A 26,179-nucleotide genomic window follows, 5' to 3' on the forward strand; every position below is an offset into this window, starting at 1 on the left:
AATCAAACCCAAAGATATACTATAAGTATAAATAGGGAACTAAATACGATACGTTCACACTTATCGCATAGGTTATTTACAGTAGTTGGCATACACTATACAGTAATTTTATTGTCATTCGAAGCACATTTTTTTAAATCCATATCTGTGACTGTGTGGTGATTTGTACACTATATATACACTTATACAATAATTCAAAAGTGCAAAACTGATATTTTCCATTGGGAAACTCTAATTTATCCGTGTGAAAATAAACTATTTTTCTCGAATTTCTCGATATCTCAAAAGATACAAAATGTTACAAGATTCTTTCGCGAAAATAACGCACTTGTAACAATTCATCACGGAACGGATAAGTGTGAAATTGCTGCATGGAGTGGTCAGGAGAGGTGCGGGAGGAGGCGCGCGTCTACATCCAACCGTTATCGATCGCGCGAGATTACTCGAGTGTGATACTGACGTACGTTATGTCTAAAGCATTGATTATTATAGAAGTGGAAGAGAGGCGCACACTAGATGTACCTAACTGTTGTTGGTTTTATAATACAGTCGAACTTGATTATTACGAGGAAGATGGGACCGACTGAATTTGCTCGTAATAAGCGTTACTCGTTATATTAGAAAAAAGGTATTATTAAATGAGTGGTCACATAAGACAGAAGGTCGCAATTCAAACAAAAATACAGAATTATAATTTTTCACCGAAACAAGCATGGCATTATAAACCACAAAAGAAGTTGTTTATTGTAATGAACGGTGGTAGGTACCTAATAACTTCACAAACCTTGGATTTTTTACATGCAATTGTAATCATATGCGTGGATACTTTTTCAACATTGTCGGCGAAAACACCAATTAGGTAGGTACTTAGACACTTAACTAGTGTCATAAACGTAATCTGATTCCGGCGGCATCCTGTCCGGTCGGATTTTATTGCTTAGGGTCGAAATGATTTTAAACGATCGACCCATTAACGGTTTTAAGAAAAATTTTGACCATATTTTAGCTCTCTATAACCAATAAGTAGCTCGTTATAAAAGTGAATAAATGTATGGAGAAAATCATAAACTAAACTGTTTCCTCGTTACATCCGAGATTTCGCAATATCCGTGATCGTAATAACCGAGGGCGACGTGCAGGGAACTCAGAAATAATCTGTTCTGTGGCAACGAGTGTAATAATCACAAAATTTTCTTAGATACATAATATACTTAAAATAAAAAATAATATGATTTCGCAGTGTAGTACAGAAACGAATATTATACTATTGTGAAAAGACGCCAGCTGTTGATGTTTGACATTGCCAACATAACATTACTTACAATGATATTATGTACTGTAATTTATTACGTTTACTTTTAGAATGTTAAGTGCCAGCATCCGAATAAGGCGCTAAAATCAGCCAGACTGGTCCACGAAATTGACCTTGTGTCACTTTTCTCTTATTTGTTCAACGATATTGTGACTTTCAAGACATGGTTTTACCAACAAGTCAGTTGTATTAATTTGGTATTACTATGACGATAGGAAAACTACTATAAAGGCATCGCACCGTATATATTAATAATTTAGTTGCTAGGACCATTCCCTTAGCAACCAATAATAGTCTTTACTTTTACGGATTTTTCTGAAATAACTTTCCATACAAAACAGAATTAACTGAAAATGAATTCAATTCTGCTTAAAGAGGGCTAAACGTATTAAAAGAATGCATTGGCATCGTGTTCTAATATATTCTAAAAGTTTCAAATGTCTAGCTAGTCGGGAAGTTAGTTAAAAATCGATTGCAAGATTTGTACTAGACAAACAACCACCGGACAAACAAGAATACGAGCTAATAAAAACGTTGTAAAAATTGATTGAATTATCATGCAATACTTCGTTGAAACAAAAATTTCACACTTTTTTCACTAGGTCAATTTTGGTTGAATCGAAGTGAAGAATGTAATATTTTGTCAAGCAAAGCAATTTAAATACATACTGCTCCCATTCGTAACATCATATTATGCGAAACGGGCTTTTCTGCACTAGCTGCAATGAAATCCAAATATCGAGCCCGTTTAGTAGAAGATAAAAAGCTATGAGTAGTACTCAATGACCACTAGATGTGATAAACGTTGTATTAATAAACAAACAAATCCATCATATTAAAAACCAATTAATTTAAATATGAATTTATACCATGATAATAAAACGTATTCTGAAAAACTTATTTTTTGTATTGATACATTTTTTACCATTTAAAAATGGATCTGTACTATTTAATGGAGGGGATTAGGCACCGAAATTTGTTTTTTTTATAGGGGGCGTAGTAACATAAAGTTTGGAGATCACTGGACTAGATAATCGTATGTGTGGTTTCAAATAGGTCGCAGAACCATACTACATATTGTGACATATTACATAGAATGGCAAGGCCCTTCGGCACATGAAGACTTTCGGTCACCATGAAGATGATGACAATGATTTCCTGCTGACCACGATTTTTATAAATAACAACAAAGATCATTAATTTGTTTTATTCATCTTGCACGATTGTCGTCAATACTGAATTCCAACTCAATTAGATAATACGTATTAAATTGGGATAGGCATCACAAACTGAACTTTGTCGTTTACTGAGTCTCAAAAGTGTTGGTTTTTTTCCAATACTCGATACATGGCAGAGTTCTCTCGCGAATATCATATCGTCATCTCAATACTAGATACAACTAGATAACTCTGATCTGATCATTATTGGGAAAATGAAATATAAACATTACTTGATTAACATAAATCTAGGCTTATTGGGAACAATTAAATAATGTTCAATTTTATGAAAAAATATTGTAGATATATCATTTTATTTATTTAATGCATTTATGGTTTTAAAGTTATCTAATATTTTCCAACACAAAATTAATACAGTTCCCATTAACTTCTGACTTACCTAGTTTTATCATTTTGTAGAGAAGAAAATGTAGAATCATATTCAATAGCTATCTCAAAAACAGTGAAAATCAAGTTATCTAGTTGTAGTATTGAGGTGACGATTTATAAAAAGACCAAAACACACAGCAATGCACACGACGCTGCGGCATCGCAGGTCTTACTTGATTCCAAATGTATCCAATTGGAATGGTCCCTAAGAGAGTTTGGTGTAACGTTTGAAAGTAAACTGATGTTTAGTAGCCATATGGTTACCATTTATAACAAGGCGTAATAATAAAACGGTAGTAAATTTAATTTATATTATTATTCACAATAAAATTTTAAAAATTGGGACGAAATATCATAAATATCAAACGCTTGTTTTTTTAAATCACCACAATAAATTTCGTCTATCGGTCCATTGTGATATTTGTGGCCCTTTGACACATTTGAAACCTTTGTTCAGGCCTGAACTTAATGATAACCACGCCAAGGTCTGATTACTGTCAAAATTAATCAATTATACTGAATATTTTATTAACAAGCAGACAATTACGAATTACGAAAAAAATGAATAAACAACACTAGGCAGATATTATCACGAGCTTTTGTGAAGTGATAATGTGATAACAACACTAATAACACACCTTCGCAGTACCTACCTATTATTAATCTTTGAAATTAATTTGTTGCTGAGGGAGGTAAATGAGATGAGAGTTCACCGTTTCGTTTAAGGTTAATTGATACTGTTGTCAGAGAAGTTCATGAACTTCGGTGCGCTGATCGACTCCACTTAACCTAACAATTCAGGTTATGATACGAAACTAAACCCGTATACAGTCAGGCCACAGCACGAAAGTAAGCTCTGATCGTATCGTAGTGTTACATTGTCGATATTTGTCGTAAGAAATCTTGAATTATTTGAAACATATTGTGACGACACTCGACGTCATCGCTGAGAAGTTTTCTAGTATCCTGGCCTGACTATAAACGGCATTTGACGAAACCACAATTATAATCAAATAGGTAAGTACCAGTGGCAAAGTCTACCTCTTGGAAATATCCGATGAGTTACGAAGAGAATAAATTGAATAGTGCATATCTGGTGGAATGGAAAAATGACATATCCACGATCTCCATCTCCCAAATGATCCTCAAGGCAGCTCTCAAAGACGACTTATCCTCTGCAATCATTAGTTGTCGTAACTAGAGTTGGGTTTCGGGAATTTCCCGACGGGAATTCTCGAGAAATTTTGGGAATTTTCCATCCCGAATCTCGAGAATGGAAATTTTTAACATTTCGGGAAATCCCGAATCTCGAGAATCTTTTCTCGGGATTCAGGATTTCTTTATTATCAAATATTAATTGAAATACGATTTTCTGTATGGAAAAAAGGACAGAAAACACAAAATTCAAGGACTGATCGGGGCATTTAACACAATTAAGCCATGTCGAATCAAAATGAGCGCAATTTTTGCAACATCAGGGAATTTTGTGTCTCAAAAGCGTACGCGATTGTCATACGCAGCGATTGACAGTCTGTGTTTTTTGAAATTCTATTTTAATATGTTTTAAATTATTTTTGTTTTCCTACTTATATTTTGTTTGTATTAAAAATATATATTAATTAATAAATTAAGTTTTTTAAATTTTAGTTTTTTTTTAAATTTCCCGATTTCTCGAGAATTCTTTTCTGGAAATCCCGAATCTCGAGAATTCAAAATTTCATAATTTCGGAAAATCCCGAATCTCGAGATTGAGATTTTCTCGGGAAATACCCAACTCTAGTTGTAACTATCAGCAATGGGGAAAACGATTCCAACAAGAAAGTTTTAGAAAGAAGAAATACACGATTAATACCGACGGTTTATAAGGATATAAAAAAAACTATTAATACAATAATATAATAGCACAGTCGAGAGATATACGCGAACTATCGGAATCGTTATATGATATATACGATCTACATTATACTAATAACTTACTAAAACTTTATAATTGAATTTATAGAAAGAGGATTTCCTATCAACATAAATCTCGACGAAATTCAAACATCACTTTGAAGGTCTTGGGGTAGGACAACAGAACTTAATTTCAAGCAAACGTGAAAACACGTACTTACTAATACGAGATAATTTTCAACACAATTAGCAGGTAGACGTAAGATTATAACGGAGATTGATAATCTTACGTCCCTTTATATCATGCACAGATAGACACATAGCCTAACCTGTCAAATCATCATCTTGGAAGGTAGATAATTAATAGTGCGACATGAGTGCTGGTTTTAAGACTGCGACGTGCAAAATACAAATAACGGAAAATCGCCATGGTTACCAGCATCGTTAGAATTCTTGGAAGCACATCACGACTCTCATCAACGAGGATTAGTGACCGATTTAAAGAAAAGAAAATGACTGGACTGTATATAGCAGGGATGGCGAACCTATAACACGCGAATGTTCTATTTTGAAGAGAAAAAAATCCCATAATAAAAATGACAAGATGCATTGTATAAAAAATAGCAAGCGAATATTAAAAAATAAGCATTACGTTTAATGTACATATATATTTGTAAAAGTAGGTTCTTAAGCTTTATATGTATGTATATTATCACACTAACCTCATAAGGCGGCGGGGAAAACCTAATTAAGCTCTGATTTCGATCGATTTATAATGCTTGACACTACTGCAGCGAGAGAATGCTTAATCTGATCGGAGCAATTCTGGTGTCAAATTGTGCTTTAAGTACCAAACTAAGTTATACAGTAACACACAATTTCATTTCTACCCACAAAAATGGCTGTACCAAATAAGAAACAAACACTTGGTGGAGCTAGTACTTAGTAGCAATTCTGGCAGACAGTTTCAAAATTGATTAACCGAAATATATGGCATAATTGAAAAAATGTAATAAAGCCATATAATATTATGTGCTATGTTCTATGAGTGGTATCTAGAATATCATCATTTTTAAAAGAATTCTTAAAAACTACGTTTTACCCCATGAAAAATGGCATGGCCCGGCATGTCAGACAGTCGAAAAATAATATTTGGGAAATTTTGACAAGTGTACCTAAAAACGGTCGCCGACCCTGGTATATAAGAATATTGTAATACGATCGTGTCGACACCACAGTTCAATAGGGGAACAACTCAAAATTTAACGGTTTTGAGTTAAAACTGCCATTCGATGGAGAAAGGCCTTCTCTTTATAATTCAGCAAAAAAAAAATAGTAATATATATAATAAAAAAATATATAATCAAATTTATTGGCTAATTCCTTATTAAAATGTACAATTTCATTGTGCATCCACTAAATTATATATAAAAAACATACACTTTCATCGAAATCAAGGCTTTAAAATTAAAACGAGAATTACTGCAAAAAATTCAAACGCCATTATCTTGGAACAAGGTTTTATGAGTTGTTCCCCCATTGAACTAGGGTATCGATGTATTCACGAATTTAGTAGTGACAAAGTTTAGTGGGCACTATTTACGCCGCATCTTAGCAGCCTACCTCCACCCTTCGCCACTGATGTGTTAAGAAGGAAAATATATTAGGAGTAGGTAGTAATGAACGCCACGATGATTTAGCGTTAGTGTTGATAACAACGAATACAATGTGGCATCAATTCTTTCTTCTACGCGAATCCACGCAGTATCAATTTATAGTTTTTTTTTAATAATAAACATAATATGTAGTAATATTTGAACGCCGTTAGGTGACCTGCAAAACCAGAAACCAAACTCTCAATCAATACAGATGAAACGGAAAATGCAGAGGTCACATGGCTAAAAGAAGATATAATCGCTGGACGAATATCATCAAACAATGGGAAATTTAATTATAGTGATTAAAGATGCCGTATGGGGTAACCAAAAGCTAGCAAAATTGATGATAAAGTCAGGTACGGCAGAAGAATGTATATGGAAAAAATAATTACAAAGGTCAAAGGAATTGCACTTATGTACATCCAGCAATGGTTAGCTGATCTTTAAAGAATACGGATAGATTTTAGGGACAAAGATCCAAAGGAAGTTAGAAGCAAAAAGAAAAAATAATGAAAGTAACGTAGCTGAACGCTTGGAAAGAATTTTCCATAACAATATGAAAATATTGAAACTCTGCATTGGATATTATGATAGAAATTATCTACGGACAGCCAATACATTCAATCATATCTGTGATTTGAATTAAGAACAAAATAGCCCTTTAAACGATACAGGTCATAGATATCAGGGTCAGCTCATACAGATTTAGTTCTTTCGTAAAGGTTGAAAAATGACTACATTGCAACATTGCAGCATTGTTGTCCTATACTGCTAACGTAACCCTCAGCTAACGTGTCCACTTAAATATGTAAATGGACCGCAAAACTTAAGACGCATCTTTTCCATGGATACAATGAGATACAACGATAGAATATAATGATTATTAAATACCATTACTGAGAAATAAATTGAATCGCCCTTGAGAAAAAAAGTAAAAATTGAAAAATAATCACGCGATTTTATTGCAAAACTTTATTTCTCTAACTTTTTCATGTTATCCGTATAACGTAGATGGTATGAATCTTCCAAAAATTGTATGAGAAAAACTTTCCGTAAAAAAAAGAAAGAATAATAATTGGAATAAATCAGAAGAGTAAAGTTTGAGAAGAGTATGTAAAAGGAAAATAATCTAGAAGTTGTTTTGGAATAAAACTGGAACGCTTCCGAATTTATTCAAAGTAACTTCGATTTATCAATCAAGTTATTGATGACGTACAAAATGATTTTCAGGGAACTCCCTCCAAGACCGGATGCAGGAACAAGCAAAGTGAAGCGCGAATACAAAAGTAATGATAAACTGCTTTGCTGAAACATAACCAATATCCTCATCAATGGCACTGAAATCGTGTAGGTTGACAACTACCTACGTATAATTAACGTACGTTTACTCGCAGAACTAAACGGCCATGGAGTGCATTTGGGCACTTGAATAGTATATTCAAAAATTGGGCCTAAAGCGTAAGGTGTTCAACCGATGTGTGCTATCAATGCTAATGTACGCATGTGAAATATTATGGTCCCTCAATCTAAGAAAACTAAGAATAACGCAACGTGGCGTGTTGGCAAAACGCGAAACACCCACAATAGGAACCAATGGATAAGGAGGTAGACAAGAGTACGAGATGTCATAGAGGTCACCAACCAGTGAAACAGCAATGAGCCTGATACGTCGCTCGACGCTGGACAAATGCAGTCATACAGTGACACCCAAACGGCACTTGATGACCAGAGTGATGACCTAAAACCTGCTGGATCGACGGATGTACGAGGTATCGAAGGTTTAGGAAATGAGAGGAAGGAGCTTAATCTGAGTTATGCCATCTCCACCTGTCAAGTATATGCAACCGCTATTTGTGCACGGCCGCCTTCCATGACGCGTTAAACGTGTTTGAAAAGATTTTAGTACCACATTTCCTTGTCCCGAAACGTGGACGCACGGAATGATGTAAGAAGTAACAACCATGCACCGCTCAGGAAGGACTTGCAAATGGAAGGAGCTAAGGGAGACATTTATCCAGCAGTGTATCGACCCTAAATGATCATGATAATGATGACCTATAAAGTTAGTCATCACAAAATCGATCCAATCCTTAGACTATAGATTCACTTTTTCAGAAACAATGTCATTGTCTAATAATATAGTCTTTTCCATCTTTCCATTTACATCTTTCATTTTTAGGGAGAGATTAGATGGAATATTAAGCAAATGTTCATGACATGACACTAACGACACCGTCGTTAACAGTCCATTATAGAGAAAACACGTATATAATATAAACTGTTCAGTACACTCATCAAATTAATCAGAATGGAATAATGGATGCCTGGTTTAGTTGTGCGTACAATAACACCATGTTTGTATGTGACTTCGTGTACGTAGGTGCAGTGGAATTATACAGTTACTTTTCCTGGTATAAGCTTTTCCACATAGCGGGCAAAAATCATGTGTTGTTTTTCAATGCATGTTTGGTCCAGATAACAGACACAATAGGTTGGGCGAATAGCTGACAACTAGTCACAGTTCTCTCGGTTCTGTCTGCTGTATGGCTGTTCCTTGGAAACATCGTTTCCGCCATAACTCTCGATTATTACACCCGCCGCGCAACCTTATCTTAATGCAGGCGCTCCCTCCATTGACGAGCCAAAAGTCCAAGGACAACAAATCGTCCGACTTGTATATTATGCTCTGCTACTGACCAACAATCAATTAAGGAGTAAATAATTACGTAGTAAAAAGAACTTTTTATATACGTTTTCAAATTTTCTGTAGAATCATATAAACTTGACTTGACTAGCTTAAACGATCAAAAAAATTTATACTTGATAGAAATAATACTGAAATGTCATTTTGATATTTCATATTGATTTCCATAGTAACGCACGTATATATTAATAATTTAGTTGCTAGGACACCAGACACCTAGCAACCAATAATGGTGTCGAAATAACTTTTCATACAAAACAGAATTAACTGAAAATGAATTCAATTCTACTTAAAGATGACTAAACATATTAAATGAATGCATTGGCATCGTGTTCTGATATATTCTAAAAGTTACAAATGTCTAGCTAGTCGGAAAGTTAGTTAAAAATCTATTACAAGATTTGTACTGGATAAACAATCACCGGACAAATAAGAATATGGCCTAATAAAAACGTTTTAATAATATAAGATAAGACACTCAAAATAAAGCAACTGGACAATTCTTTCAGAAAACAGCACAATTTTTAAGTTGTCTTTTAAGCATTTTATAAATTCAAATAAAAAAGTTAATTGCTGAATGTCTCATTTTCTAATATGTATGTAATTCAATGAACCTAATAAACATAGTAATATAGTAAACCATAAACAACTTAAAACCAAGAATCCGTAACATACCTAGGTATATCCTTATCGAAAGTTTAGCCGCAAACCTCAAACAGTTGAGGTTTACTATTCATGAAATTTGTTCACAATAATTAGATAAGCATGCATACTAACTACCACACAAGTAATTGAAATAAATCAAGACACGAAGCAAATGTAGACAGTAATTATCAAAAAAGAGTATAAATTAATCTCAGAGCAGAGGTATTATACCTAGACTGTTATTTATAGAGACTATAATAGTCCTCCCGAGGATATAATATAAATGGCACATGTTTAATAAACTATTTCTTTTATTAAATGATTAAGACACAAGATTTGAGAATGTAACATGCTATATATTGAACATACATAATTTGAAAACAACTCATGCATATACACACTATAAAAAATCATCATAACGCAATTCGATAAGCATTTCATGTAACAACTATTAAACATACATAATTTTGAAAACACTTCTGAGATGTTATAACCAATAGAAAAAATCTTTTTGAAAAAAGTAAGGTAAAAAGTTTCGCGCCCACGCACATAGTCCACTACGCTAAAGGAGTCATACTTAATTACGACATATTTAATTACTAACCGACGTCACGGATCACTCCAAGATTTTTTGATGTAACTTACTCGGACTTGCTAATAATTTTTAATTACTTTTAATTACGTCATTCCCCTCTCGTTAAATTGTGTTTTTAGGCTGTAGCTGTTATAAATTTAACGTTATTTTTTTTTAAATTTTGCTTTACAAGCAAGTAACTGAAATGTTCTATTATTTTTAATAAAAATGTACCTATAATAATAATGAATGGTAAATAAAGTACTGTTGGTTACTAAAGTCTAAATTTTTGGGGAGGCTTGAATTTTTATTTCCTGATTTCGGGGGCCATGGTATGAAAAAGTTTGAGAAGCACTGCACTAGACGACAAGGGCTGTTATGTTTGTGTTTATCATAAAATTTGTCTAAATTATATAAATATATTATGGAAACAAGGCACTCTATGAACCTTCGTTTAGAATAATCTACAATCTACATCTCAGAATCAATTTCCATCTTTTAGAATTACCCACATAATGGCACTAAATATGTGAAGATATCGCAGAAATGTACGCCGTCAAAATACACAATGTAAACATTGCGCCGCTTTATAAATTCCGTCCAATTAAAACCCCTCCATAATTTAGGGGCGTACACCCCGGGAGCATGAAAGTTTAACCGTTGGTTATTGCTTCTGCCTTATATCTTTGACCTTAGCCGTAGTAATTGTCTGAGCTACGTGTTGGCCACCGCTGCGTTCCGACCAGAGGCGTGCCAACGACAATCGGATGGATACACACACATAATGTATTATATCCCCTTTGGCTCCACAACTCAGGGCTCAAATAACATATCATTTTAATCCCAACGGTTCGTCGTTTCCAAACGCCAAGTTTGGATACCCAGCATCAGTGCTGACACTATCAACCTAACCAAGCCTCACTCCTCTTCACCGTTTGGGACTTCCATAAATAATCGCTGCATGTGCCCAGCCTACCGAAATCGTCAAATCTAAAAATGGCGTGTAACGGTCTCATTCTTGTTTTGGCTGATATTGTCCTGTATGTGGCCGACTTCCGATAGGGGATGGCGCGATAAAAAATATCAAAATGCGAGTAAATACAAATTATAAGATATTAGGCAGTACAAGATCACTAAGAATGGAATAAGGATTGTAGTGTCAAGTAGCATAATGACAAATTATGATGAATTATTATTTATAATCAAGGGTGTCTTATCATTAATCGACTTACTGCCACCGATATGAAAACGCAGAAACATCCCCAAATGTCGGAGATGCAGCCTATTAATTTCTTTTATCTATGTTAAAAAGTTTCGTCAAGAGGACGCCACTGTCTTACATGGAGTTTTATTAAATATTTATTAAAATACGGGTGGTATCATCACGCCAGTTGGCAACGAACGACCGATTTTATGATCGCCATAGGACATTTATAACAAACAAATCGTGCTACATTCGCAGTGCCGGTATAATTTTTTTGCCAAAACAACATTTAAACGCGGCCCATAGATGCTGTAGAAGAGGAGCATCCACAGAAATAATCAATAAAGTAATATTATGTATTTTTTGTGAAATTGTATGGTAATTAATCTCAGGTTCTATATTATATTTGATATACGTAAATATTTTCTTCTTTAAATTGCATCTTTATGTACCTCACAGTATCATGTCCTTTCGACTAGGAATGTCTTGATTCGTGCCAAAATCTTCGAACCTTACGGTGATATGGTAATTTATACAAATAAAAGTCACCGCACATCACTGGTAAAAAATAGTACTGTGGAAATAACTTTATAATGGCGATTGTTCTCGAAGTGTTCCATTTTTTTAAAATCTGTCTTTAAACAAACAATCGTCCAAATTTTTCCGAATTCTAAACTTATATTTGTTTTCAGGGACGTTCGGTCGCTATTTTATGAAATAACGCTATAACATTACACATTTTTCGAAAACTTCCGAACCAAGGAGGGAGTGTGGCAGGAATGTGTTTTATCTCCTCGGCAATATATGTAGAGAACATAATATTATAATGTGGAAAACCCTGAATTTTTGCACGGCAGAATAACAATAATTGGTGGTCAGAAAATAAAAAAAAACTGAGATTCGCAGATGATATACTACATTAATCACTGCTGATGGGAGGGAACTTACAGAGCTATTACAGCAGGTAAATGAAGAGAGTCGCAAATACGTCCTCGTTATTAATAGAGATATTTCCAAGTTAATGGTTATTGATCGGTCCAACTTCCTACCAGCAGCAAGTACACTCCGAGATCTAGAAACAGTGGACGAGTTTGTATATCAATCGATAAGAAGGTTGGTTGACACGTCTTAAGCTCAAATTACATTGGCAGATTGCGTCTGGCCCGATCATCTGCCACGACTGTCGAAATCTATTCTCTATGGTTTTCAAGGAACGGGAGCGATCGTGAGTAAAGTGAGATAAATTCTATTTTCCATCGTCCCGACCCAAGCGAAGATTGCCGAGAACGTACGAAGATATCCGAACACCGCCCACTAGGTTTGGCAGCTCAGTTTTAACGTAGATTTGCGCGGGAATAATTAACTGTTCAGTGTTACCACCAATCTAATAGTTTTCGGTCAACCTATATTTTTAATAATAGCAACACTACGTTTATTTTAAACCAATCAAAAACAAGGACCAACACGATTGAATCGTTGCATGTAATAGCAAATAGTGTAAAAACGTTGGCCACGGTTGGATCGGGTTGGGTCTGCGCGTTTGCCAATGTAATTAAGCCTTTACACTATAAATGCAAGGATCGAGGTTCTCAATATGCTTGTGCAAACATTATGATAGTGAACGCAGAACTATTCTAACTCACATTTGAAATAATTTACAGAGGTGTTTGAATCATCATATTTAAGTTATTTATTATTTATATAGTCACATTTATGTATCATTATTTCCATTAATAGTCTTACTAAAATATGATGTACCTATACATTTATCTATAAAATAATAAATAATTGAAGTAGGCTGTTTCAAAGAACTCCCTTCCGAAATATTTCAAATGTGAGTTAAAGGCCGGCCACACGCTCATGCTTTACCACGATGTTGCGTTATATTATATATTATATTAATATGATAATATATGCACTTAGATCCATTTAATCCTCAGCTCGTGAGGTAATAACTACATTGTGTGACCTATAAAGATGAATACTATCCATAAAATTCATTTAATAAGCGTTTATTATTGCTGATATACCTATTCAATGATATCGATATTAGGTACAAAGGCACAAAGGTCAAGGATGATATCGCAATGTTGACACCACACCATCTCAAGATTAGTTCTACGAATAGATCAATCAACACGTGTAAATACTTTCTTATATTGTTATTGCTTGTCTGGCGTATGTGGGAGGTAGCGAATTCAATAATCAAGAAGTTGGGGCAGAGAGGTAGTTACCTACATTTAAAAAAAACAATACCAGAATAAGACAAAAAATTTTGATGTACATGTACGGGGGACCACTGCACGTTAATAATTTCAAGTACCTGCCTGTGCATATTATAATATGCGGTTACATGTAAATTGTACGTAAAACATTTCACCGTGGCACAGTTCGCCGTGAGCTTTCTTTCGGAAAGAGATGACCATATGTTTACTATACGGTCTCAAATTTTATTAGATTCAATATGAACATTAATTCCATTTTCATAGCTGATTTTGGCAAAATTCATGAATTCAAGAATGAAAACCTAACCTAACCTAACAAATTTAATAATCCAGCATATCGGCTATTTTCAAAATTTGTTTGCAGCTGGCTTCCTGTAAAGTGTAAACCGACAAGAACCGTGTTTCAGTAGGTACTATACGACCCAAAGAGGTTGGACGGTCTTTAATATACGGCCATTTATTTCCGAAACAACATTTCACGGTGAAGTGTGATACGGCGAACTGCATACGTACAAGTTTCCGGACACGATTATATCCACCATTTTTGTTTGTTAACTTTCGCAGTAAATTTTAAGCAAGTAAATTTACTATAAATGGTCATCAACATACCTGTGCCAACAGTACTCTCACTTCCCGAATACATATTAATATTCACTCTAATTATACTAAAAAATATACATAGAACATAAATACCTAACGCAACATAGAAAAATACAATTTTCATGCTCACTGCAATGACAATAAAATAGATGTGTTATTTATTAATTCTATTCCAGGGTAGGTTAGGCGGACATGTCCTCTTCCTTCGCTATGGAGTCAAGAGGCGGAGTAAAACCGGTTAACGGTTAGTTACCGGTTATTTACCGGCTAACGACCTCTCACATAACGCTATGCGCAAACCGAATGGTAAAGCATGTTGTTCAGCGGATAAGTGAAGTCATTAGCGAATCGCGGTTAGAATACCCTTTTTTCATTTCCCTCTACTCTTATCTAAATGTAAAAATCCCTGAAAGTCAAACGGTGGTATATTTTATTGGTCCCAGGCAAAAGATGCCGCATTTAACATTACCAATGCATGGGTTAAAATCCCGACTGGATCAATAATTTCACACGCTTTTCGTCCGATTCAATTAAAGTGCAGTCCTACATAGTGGGGGTAGTTATAAAGCTCTGCTTTAAAATATGGCAAGACTCATGCGTCCTGGCACATTCGGACACTCGCACATTTCGCGCACTGGACTGGCGTCGGATGAAAATATTCTTAAATCGTGTAAAGATCACTAAAAACGTTACGTATGTACTTAAAAAAGAAAACATGTCAATGAATATACTATTATTATTTGTTATATAACAATAACAATAAAATTAAATGGACGCATGTTGGATTTTTATGACAAATTATATTTCGTTTGGCACGCGTCATTTGCACAATCCGCGCATCGCCTAGCCACGATCTTTTTAGACCATGCCTCAACTGAAGTACAGCCTTAATGACAACTTAAATGATTTTGGATCCTTGAATAGCAATAATTCTTCTTGATATCAGGCACAATATTAGAAAGTTGTTATATCTGGTGTGGCGTCGAGTCTTTCCTGGACTTGTTTTGGCACACTGGGGTTCTCTTGTGATAAATTCGCAAAACATAGTTTGGAAGTCTAGTGAATAGTTGACATAATAATTAATTATTATGACGCATATTGAATTTAAATAGCTATCACTAATAAAATAAATAAATCTTAAATTGTAAAAATGAATAATTGTTCCTACGAAATGTAAACAATATCGTTCTATTTTTGAAACTCGGATTTCATTATAATTTAGGTACGTCGTACACCCAACTCCACATGTTATAACGTCCAGTGTTGCCCAACCTTTAAACTATTATTTAGTATACCTACAGTATTTTTCTTATTAATTCTTAAATCTTGCATTATATTATAAGACGTGATAGACATAGCTGTCTGATTGTAAATACAAAAAATATATTCATATCATGAAAATTATATTGTTAATCAGAAACCGATGTAATAATAGTGCAAAATATGCTGCATCTTTGTTAGAATAGTCGATAGCCGTGGCTTCTGTGTTGTTTCTGAGAGACGGAGCGCTGCATCGACAACCATTCGGTTTCCATATTTAGTTTTTATTACTGACAAAAAAGTCTTCTCAAATGAATAGGTATGTAGGTAGTCGAAAATCCAGACAATAATTCAAATGATTTTAGTGATATCGAAAACGGAAGCAATGTTTCTATTTTATATTTGAACACCCAAAGGGCATTAGAAAAATAATTATATTTGTATAATTATTTTTTCACTGGCAATACTATTTGCAGACCGGAAACATTGATCTAGTCTGTAATTGTTGCTCAAAGCATGGATGTTTGTGATGTTTTCTCGTCCCACCTATCTTCTCACTAGTATATTGGGTGAATCGATAACGACCACACCCCCACACATCGTCCACATCCAGGGAACTCAGAAATAATGGGAACTGAAATACCTAACGGGTAAGAAGTAGCAGGTAACCGATCTCGAGTAAGGAATAATCTGGGATAAACTTAAACACGTGTCAAGAATACGTTATACGTCGAATACTGACAACTGCTCTCGGTTTCTGCATTGACGCTCATTTAATATTGGTGTACTACACACACTATTGCACGTGCATAATGCGTGTTTCATTTTCGTATGACACTCACACATTCAAAACCCTGCATCAAAATTTTGTGTATTGAATATTGCCTATCGTAATTCTATTTATTATCTGTTCTGTGTCCAGATCGATAAGAGCTGGGAAAATCATATCAAAGGCCCGTTTCAGACGGGACACCGGTGTCGCGCTCCATATAATATAGGAGGCCTTTGTATTCGAATAAAGGGGCCTTTGTATTATGTTTATGAACGCCTCAGAGCTAATGAGTCAACCCAAATTTCGCGTTATAAATTAGAACATAAAACTGGCTGCGGTAATAAAAACAAGTGTAGGCGGCTTGAGAATGTAGCGGCCGACGGAAAAGTGTACCGGACACGCGTTGACTCGTTAGCTCTGGGGCATTCATAAACATAATACAAAGGCCTCTTTATTCGAATACAAAGGCCTCCTATATTATATCGAGCGCGACACCGGTGTCCCGTCTGAAACGGGCCTAAGTCGCATTAAAACTTGCAACGTTTAAAAATGCAATATCTATCAGTCATAAAACACAAAAAATCGCAATCATCAGAGTCATTGACACAAAATCCAAACGCTACAAAGACTATAATTTCATACAAAACATATGGTCATTGTGATAATATTGTATGAGTGATAGCATCATCATCGTTTTATATATATTCACTCTCAATTACGATGACTCAAGTCATGATTTACAATAATGAATCATTGCATATAATAATATGAAATATTTGCTTAATTTATATTTTTATCTTATTCGTGGCCCCAAACCAAGTTTGAAAGGTAACCTTCACATCATTTGCGTAGACATAAACATTAAGTACCTACTGATGAAAAATTAATGTAATGGTGATGAAATGTGTGCTATTAGTTACGATTTTTACAGAATGATGGTGTGGTCATTGTATGTCCAGTTTTTGCCGAAAATGAGTCTACCCTTCGCGGACTGGATTTCAATCTACCGCACTTTAGAAACTGTAAAAAGAGTTTGTCGAGAGTCAATTTATTGTACTATAAAACGATTTCATTGGGACAGTTTTTTTTGAAAAGGCAAACTACGTATAAGGAACTATTTAATTCTTTCAATTAAATCGTCAAAACTCTTGATTAACAAAACTCTCTTAAACATTGTTTCCATCACGACTGGTAAAGAAAAGGCCATGACAGGTAGGGCTAATTGGTTAATAGATTAATTATTGCCCTTTATCAAAAACATAATATATTTCCTTAACTTACTAGCACTGTGCAAATTGCACACCACTGTATCATTCTGTATCATTCATTCGCTAGAAAGTTTTGACAAGAGACTGAATACAAAGATTGTCATGGACATAGCGTAGATAGGCGCACACACAAAGGGGAGAGGTGGGGTTGTTGGGTTCCATAAACCAATTAGTTTAAATTTTGTCCTAATTAAGTATGGCGCCTATGGCATAGTGGTCTATGTGCATGGGCGCAAAACCAGAGAGATGCAGGTTCCATTCCTACTGGGTGTCTTACTTTTTTTTAAAAGATTTTTTCTATTGGTTATAATATATTTTCTCATAAGTTTTTTCAAAATTATTTAGGTATGTTCAATCCTAAAAGTTCCCAAAAATGTTCATAGCATATACGACCATAGAGGCACACATTTTGTTACCTACATAATTAGTAGATATAAGTTCGATATACAAAATAATGCATAGTATGTACCTGCCTGTATTTTATTAGCAAAGGTAAATAATATTTATTTAATAATACAAAACATTGTGGACATAACAAATCTAAATTCAAGACGTACACAACATGAGATTTACATTATAACAAAATATTACCCTCACAAGAGAGAAGAGAATATAGAAAATAATAATAATAATAGAAAAAAAATCAAAACATACTTCAATACAATTTAATACAGAAAAATAAAATTTTGAAAACAAGAAACATACAATTTTATACAGAAAAATAAAGTTTCAAAAACAAAATGCAAAGTACATCATTGAAAATGTCTTATGTCTTTAGGGAGCGCATTTACTAATCTCACACCCTTCGCTAATAGTGCCTGATAGGCTTGACACGAGGAAACGGTACCGATCCAGAAAAAATCATGGCTGCGACCACGTAGGTAATTGACAGGCGCATGTAAATTAAAATTCATTAGGAGACCAGGATTGGAAACTATCCCTCGCGATAACAGGCAAAAGTGTTTCAAGAGCAGAATAGAATAGAATAGAATAGAAAAGTAAGCATGCCTTGTAGAAAGGCAGTCGGAAAATAATCATTTGACGAATTATCGAAAGAAAAATAGTTAAACGTCTTAAAATAAAGACATCGAAGAAATTGCTTCTGGACGCGTTCTAAAATAAGCTTATAGGAAACCTCAAAAGGACACCAGATAATCGACCCATATTCAAGAATGCTACGCACTAATGAGACGTAGAGTGTACGTAAGAAATTTTGGATTCTTGAATGGTTTGGATTGTCGCATGATAAATCCTAGAAGCTTACTCGCACGTAGAGCCGTAGAAGTTATATGCGAGTGAAAAGATAATGAAGAATCAAAAATTATCCGAAGATCTTTCGCCTCTATGTAGATACGTAGGTAATGCAAAAGTACATATTCGCTTAGATACCTACCAGAGTGCGAAAAGTCACACATTTCACAAAAACATAATAATATATTCGAATACGTAGCGAGAAAGCATTAACTATAGATATCATCAGTGATAACAAGTCAACGATATCAAAATGTAAACATTTTGTTGAATTAAAAATGATGTATTCGGTACCAATGTACTTAATCGATTCCCTAGTTTATAATTTTATTAACTTATATAAAACAGTATAAGATAAGAATGTGAATATTACATAGTACCTATAATGGTAAATCGATAAAAAAATACAGGGTTTAATAATACATCGTACATAATTATTATAGATAGGTAGAACGTAGAATTCAATATATTATTAATACAAAGAAACTACATAATATGTACGACGAGGTACGGATTCCTACGATTATCCGAAAACGGGGGTCCACAGCTCGTGAACATGTCATGAGTATCTTCTGCGCGTTGTCATACACTTCTCCAATCCACGAATTATTTATGCATGCGATATTCGTACAAATCTATTTTAATCAATGACATTATTAATGGACAACGCACTCAGTACAGTAGCTAGCAAGTAAATTCGCGCATAGCGACATTCGCACATGTATAGGTAGACGTCACGTGACAAAATTTTGCAATTTCCATAATGCGATATCACGCATCGGGAATTTATAGCAATATCACCTTTATTGTAATGGCGTTAGAACAGTGTTTCTAGAGTAGTTCATTTGAGCGAACGATATTGATATTAAAATATGAATTATGCCATTCGGCAGACCCGACAAAAATCATCGGGAGTTTATAGCAATATCACCTTTATTGTAATGGCGTTAGAACAGTGTTTCTAGAGTAGTTCATTTGAGCGAACGATATTGATATTAAAATATGAATTATGCCATTCGGCAGACCCGACAAAAATCATCGGGAATTTATAGCAATATCACCTTTATTGTAATGGCGTTAGAACAGATTATGCCATTCGGCAGACCCGGCAAAAAAGTGAGTGTCATTTTTTTCCAGATGCTTCGTCCATATTAATGTCATTGATTTTAATACATTCAACATGTCGTCTGAATAGGTAATGTAATTTTAATTGTTACAGAAAATGCTTTGGTTATTGTATAAATTTCAGATTAATTGACCATTTTTCTCAATTTAATTTTAATACACATTATTATATTTATATTAAATTGACCAAATTAAAGATTGTACAAAAACATGGCTTTGCAATAAGTTAGATATTAGATGTATTATTCTGGCAATACCAACCAGTGGTCTAAGCATTGTAAAATGATTGTAAATGAGTCAACATCAGTCGCGGCGCGGATTTCCCCGCCGCCTGTTGAGGTCAGTGATATATTATTGTGTGATTATTATGCAATTTAAATTAAACGTAATGCTTATTCTTGAAGAATATCTGTCTGCCATTTTTTATACAATGCGATCTGTCATTTATGCATGAATTTATTTTTAATATCATATAATTATTACCTAAGTATATATTTATTTGTAAAATTTTTTTGAAAAATTGACCCAAAAATGGACCACTGGTCCACTGATTAAGTTAGCAGCAAATGACGTCGCATTGCAGGTTCAGTTGCAAAGAACTTCACACTACTGCTGACGTTTATTTGTCAATTTGTAGGGCGTATAAAATGACAAACTGTCACCGTACTATGCTTTGGCATTATTATTTCGTTGAAAAAATTATGTGAAACCATTTTATAATCGCACTCGAGTAAGTGATCATAATGAAAATTAAAATGGCCGCCATATAACCTGAATAAAAAAATCGGAATGTCAACTGAGCGATTTTATTATTTGTGGTGTTTACCAACTTAACCATGCTTCACGCGTTTACTAAATAATTTCAAATGTCATAACAGAAATTAATAACGTATACCTAGGCTCATTATATTTAGAGTCAAAATGGTGTGTACCCATTGGCGGCCTTAGGCCCGAAAAACTGGTAGGTCAATTTTGAATATATTATTTCAATTTGCCTATTCGTTGTATACTTAAAAGACGTATTGCAAATTGACTTTTTATACATTATATAATAAGTGCTAGAAATTGTTATAGGTGGGTACCTACTTACCCTTCAAAAAATGTCCATTTTTCATAACGCCAACCCATCGTTAACCGAAATTGCACACAACGCGTTATATTTTTTTGTAAATTAAGTCCACTTTTCTTTCTTTACTTTTTGAAAAATCATCAATCATACGATTATAAAAATTGTCTATTTTTCCCACATATTTTTTTTCAATACTGAGCATTGCAAGAGCGGTCAGTCTATCTTGGCCCATCGTATTGCGTAGAAAGGTTTTTATTCTTTTGAGAGTGGAAAAACATCTTTCACTTTCAACTGTTGTCATTGGTATGACGCAAATAAATTGGAGAACTTTGATCGACTCGGAAAATGTTTCATTGAAATTATTGCTGAGTAAAAAATGTAGAAGAGAAACTGCACTATTAGCGCCATGCAAATCATCTCGTTGATAAAACACCAATAATTCATTTTTTAACTTGGTTATGTTTATTTCTTCTAACTGTTTTACCAAATTTACTTGACTTGTGGGAAAATTATTTTTAAAATCAGCGTAATTTTCTTTATTGAACAAATTTTAGTATTGAATCTAGCAATTCGTTTTGGATAGTCTTCGAAATTCCTTTGAATGAAGTTGACCTTTCTAAATGCTCCTTCATAACAATATCTATTTCCTGCATGAAATTTATTAATCCACGAAATATACCAGGATTATCAGACTCATTAGACTCATCATGGCCTCGTAAGGCCAGCTCAAACGATCCGCAAAATTGAATACACTTTAAAATTTTTGTTAAAATTAAACGATTTTTATCGACAGTTTCATTGTGATCAGCAATCGATCTGCGGTATGCACTATCTAACTGAATTCGGATGTCTGTTGTTCCTAATAAAACAAAACTCATAGAATTATTTATGTGTGCTGTTGACTTGCTATGCTTTTTTATTTTTTCTTTAAGATGTTTTAGATCACCAACACCAAATTCTGTCCATTGCTTTTCATTTTTGCAATCAAAAATTAAACAATGAAAACAAAAAAATTAATTCCTTTCATTGCAACCACATATCCATTCACAAAAATAATAGCTTTTCTTGTTGAAATATCTGTTAACATCTTTGCTTTTCTCTTTTGTTGTTTGAATTATTTTCATATCCGGCATGTACCTGCCTAATATCTTCGCTTGTAGACGTTTATCATAGTTAAATGTCCCATTCTTTATTTCGTTTAAAATATAATCCACTGAATTAGACATTTTGTGTCAGTTCAAACAAATAAACCGTCGTAAATTCCACAAAACTTCACGAAAATGTAATAAATCACTAAAAACCAAACTTTGTGTGTAAATTCGTATAATAACTACACCAAAAACTATTTAAATACGTTTAAAACAACCAAAAGTCATTCGTCGAAACTTGTCAACTGTCAGAACAAAATACAGTATACAATAATTTTCGGCGTGGCAGAAGCATGGGACTCCATAATTCAGTCGACTTTATCATTCTGTTTCGCAAAATTAGCTGAAAATATGTTTTGTTTCACACTCGGACAATGGGCGAGAGGCCTGTAATGCACGGATCTTTGGAACTCAAAGCGTCGAATATTGAATTTATCTTTCTCTGTCTAATGTATGAGAAATGAGAGAGAAAATTTTATAAAAATATTAATTTTGGGTCAAGAATTGAATTGTCCGGCAATTGGCGGGGAATTCTCGCCTATCGAGAATACAAAACAAAAACAAGCGTACGCCTTATAATTTCAAATCCACCGATTATTATTATATATGACATTGTAGATATTATTAATATTATTCTGTCGATTGTAAGGTATTTATTTTGGGAGGTCATTGACTAATTGACCTAAGGAGGGAGCCGCGCATGTGTGTACCTACTCAATGAACACAATGTAACTACATAGATAGGTACACACTACAAATTAAAATTACTTCCAATAATATTATTAACTTCAATATAGTTAATGCAGGTCTGTTTATTATTATCTAAATCAATTGTTCGATTTTACTTCCAATCCATGAATATAATAGGTATAACTTCAATGCATGACAATTGACAATATCATCTATTATTTTTTACCAAAGAGATTACACTAAATAATAGGAGGTTTCTTCGTTGTCTTTGACTATTACCATGACCAGGAAACACAAAATTAATATCATGACCCTAAAAAGTCTAATAAGAAAGAGGTTTTATTAGACATGCCTATATTTTTATAGCAACACTTTCCCTGACGCATATCAATTATGACAGCTATGAAAAGTCAAAGATATTACCAATTATTTATTATGCCAACATTACTGCAAATATATTGTGTACAATGATATTCGACATTTTGACAGATCCATATCAAAATATTAAAATGCATTCCGCCCAGAGATCCAATATCCGGCAGAAAATAAAATAATATTGGCACACAACCAAGTCTAGACATTACTATATCTGTCAGATAATACCGACATAGAATTAATCAAAGTTTGATTACATATTTATTAAAGTAAAACCAAAATGAAGTTTTAAAATAAAACGATGATCAGCTTAATTAAAATGACTCACGTTTCTATAACAATTATTATTAATAGTAAATACGTGTAAATTCGACGTTCGTGCATATTCTAGAAATCTAGAAGCATCAGTGTATTGCTATCAAATTTTAAATAAATAAGAAATTCATTGATTTAAATTATTTATTAATACAGTATTACAAAAATTTCTGACAGTTCAGTTTGTGGAAATTTTTTGATTACTAAAAATTCAGGCAGAAATAGAATCGAGTAGGTGTGTTATGCCGGCTTACACAACCGCAGTCCCAAAATATAAACCACTACCAAGAGAATCTTCAGACTGTAACCTTGTATTCGGCACACGGATAGAAACAGTAACAAAAGAGGGTGGATTGGGGATGAATGAACGAGGGGAGGAATATTATGATGATGCACATAAAGATAGATGCCGGTAAACACACACAGTAAAACAGCAAAGTTACGCTTAGAAAACCGTCAAACTTACCACGGATTGATTTTCCTATTGTATGTTTTATTGGTGAATCACAATTCGTCGCAAAGATTGGTATAATAAAAGGTAAAGTCACTGAAGTCTCACAAAATTGGAGGTTACTTGTCACTACGGATAGGGCGTTTGCCAACCACACACGAAACACAATGATAATATTTCTATTTTGACAGACGACGTACTCATAGTGCACTCTGTGCATTAACGGTAGAACTATTTCGTAGGAATGGTAAAACAGATCGAGTAAAAAATGGGCTGTGTCTATGATAATTAATATTGTAGACTGCAATATTATAATTTTACATCTATTTACATTACTTACATAATTTTAATTTATCATAGTTAGACTATATAATAATTGATACTTACTTGTTTTATTACTACTCTTATTACTCATAAATTATAATCATTTTTTTAAAACCTTTATATAATTATTATGAGATGGCAGGCAAATAAATATACGAAAATTATTTATTATAGCCAGGGGTGTAGTAAGATTTTTTAGTGCCTGGGGCAGGGCTCGAAATGACCGGAGCGCCGTTCCAGTTCGTGAAATTGGTAAAATTATCATTTCGGTGGAAAAAATAATTTGACCGTTTGAGCTAGATAGGCCAATAGAAAATAACACTTATTTTTATGAAATACACATAGAATTAGATAACTGTAATATCGTCGCTTAAGCGGTGTTGTTTCTCAAAAAAAACATTTTATTAACTAAACACAAAAAAAAATAAGTTAAAAGGTATCAATTTTCAATTTTTTGAGACGGTTTTTGTTTGCCCCTGAAAATTTTTCAGTTTCTAGTTTCAAGTTTCTTAAGCGACGATATATAAATATCTTCAGAAACTCTCAAGCGCTACGGTTCGTAAACTTTTCCATTTCGAGTGCTGGCCTGGGGCCTACATGTTTGTATTGTAATTGAGATAATTTATTAATTCTATTACAAACAGTGAATTTTTGTCAATACTCATAAAATTCTTCCATAATTTGACAATAAATATTTTGAGAAAAGATATTTTTTTACTACAGCAATTTACTTCTTCAATTCATTGAACAATTTCATAATATTGTAAGAACAGCATTTTCATATTTTTCAAACTAAATTGCCAAGGATTTGTCTATTTTTGGTAAATCCGCCGCGATGGCACATTAGTGTGCAGTTTGGAGATATACTATTTCATAAGATTGTTGTGTAATGACTGCCTATTACTTTGATTTGAAAATTGAAAAGAAAACTAGGAAAAAACCATACAGTACCAACACAAAGACCGATGACATAAAATGTAACAATATTGAATGTTTTCGATTATTTTCTACTTGCAACAGTTGATGATTGATGACCAGCTACTAGAGATGGGAAAACTGGTCGATTTTAAAGACTAAGTATACTTACTACCAGTATATAATACTTAGTATCAAAACTTGTTCCAAAATACTTACTAGTATTTGGAATACTATATAGAGCGGTTGGCGTGCGTATGCGACATAAGTCTCATACTAAACTGAAACTAAAACTTAACTCCATAGTATTTGAAATATCGGATTCAATAGAATCGCTAAAAATACATTGAGCTGGGGTTTTCAAAATGTCCCATTTATTATAAAATTTAAACACATTTTAAATTTATGAGTTGTTTTTATGATATGTTATAATATTCTTAACATAAAATGAATAACAATGTTTTTTTTATTGTAAACTGCGTCACCTCACCACATTTCCGAGGGAATAATATGCTGCTACAGAAAATTTATGACCTATTTGTTCATACATAAGATGTCATTCGCATGCAGACTAATAAATTAAAATATAATTGTATTCAAATGCTACCTCACTCGCGCGCATTTAATGTCAATAGTATTGAAAGTCTACCAACTAGCCAGCGACTCGCGATGATATCATCACAAGTTTTTTGGAACAAGTTTATTGGGCTACACGTACTGAGTATGGGTAGTTTCATCCGATACTTGAGTACACAAACTGGTGACAGTATTTCCAACTCACCTCTACCAGCCAC

The 26,179-nt window shown here is 33.7% G+C and overlaps 1 protein-coding gene across 1 annotated transcript in view; it reads right to left on the reverse strand.

Annotated features, from left to right (window-relative positions):
• Positions 1–24,315, reverse strand: part of capt (adenylyl cyclase-associated protein 1) — a 286,526-nt gene extending 262,211 nt beyond the window's left edge. The window contains exon 1 of the mRNA XM_085947686.1: positions 24,162–24,315. The gene's annotated coding sequence lies outside the window, so the exon portion shown is untranslated. The remainder of the gene's footprint in view (positions 1–24,161) is intronic.
• Positions 24,316–26,179: the final 1,864 nt, after the last annotated feature.

The sequence above is a fragment of the Rhyacophila brunnea genome, unplaced genomic scaffold (assembly GCF_057557595.1).
Source record: "Rhyacophila brunnea isolate RB1 unplaced genomic scaffold, BYU_Rbru_1.0 scaffold_2, whole genome shotgun sequence".
Lineage (NCBI taxonomy): Eukaryota > Metazoa > Arthropoda > Insecta > Trichoptera > Rhyacophilidae > Rhyacophila > Rhyacophila brunnea.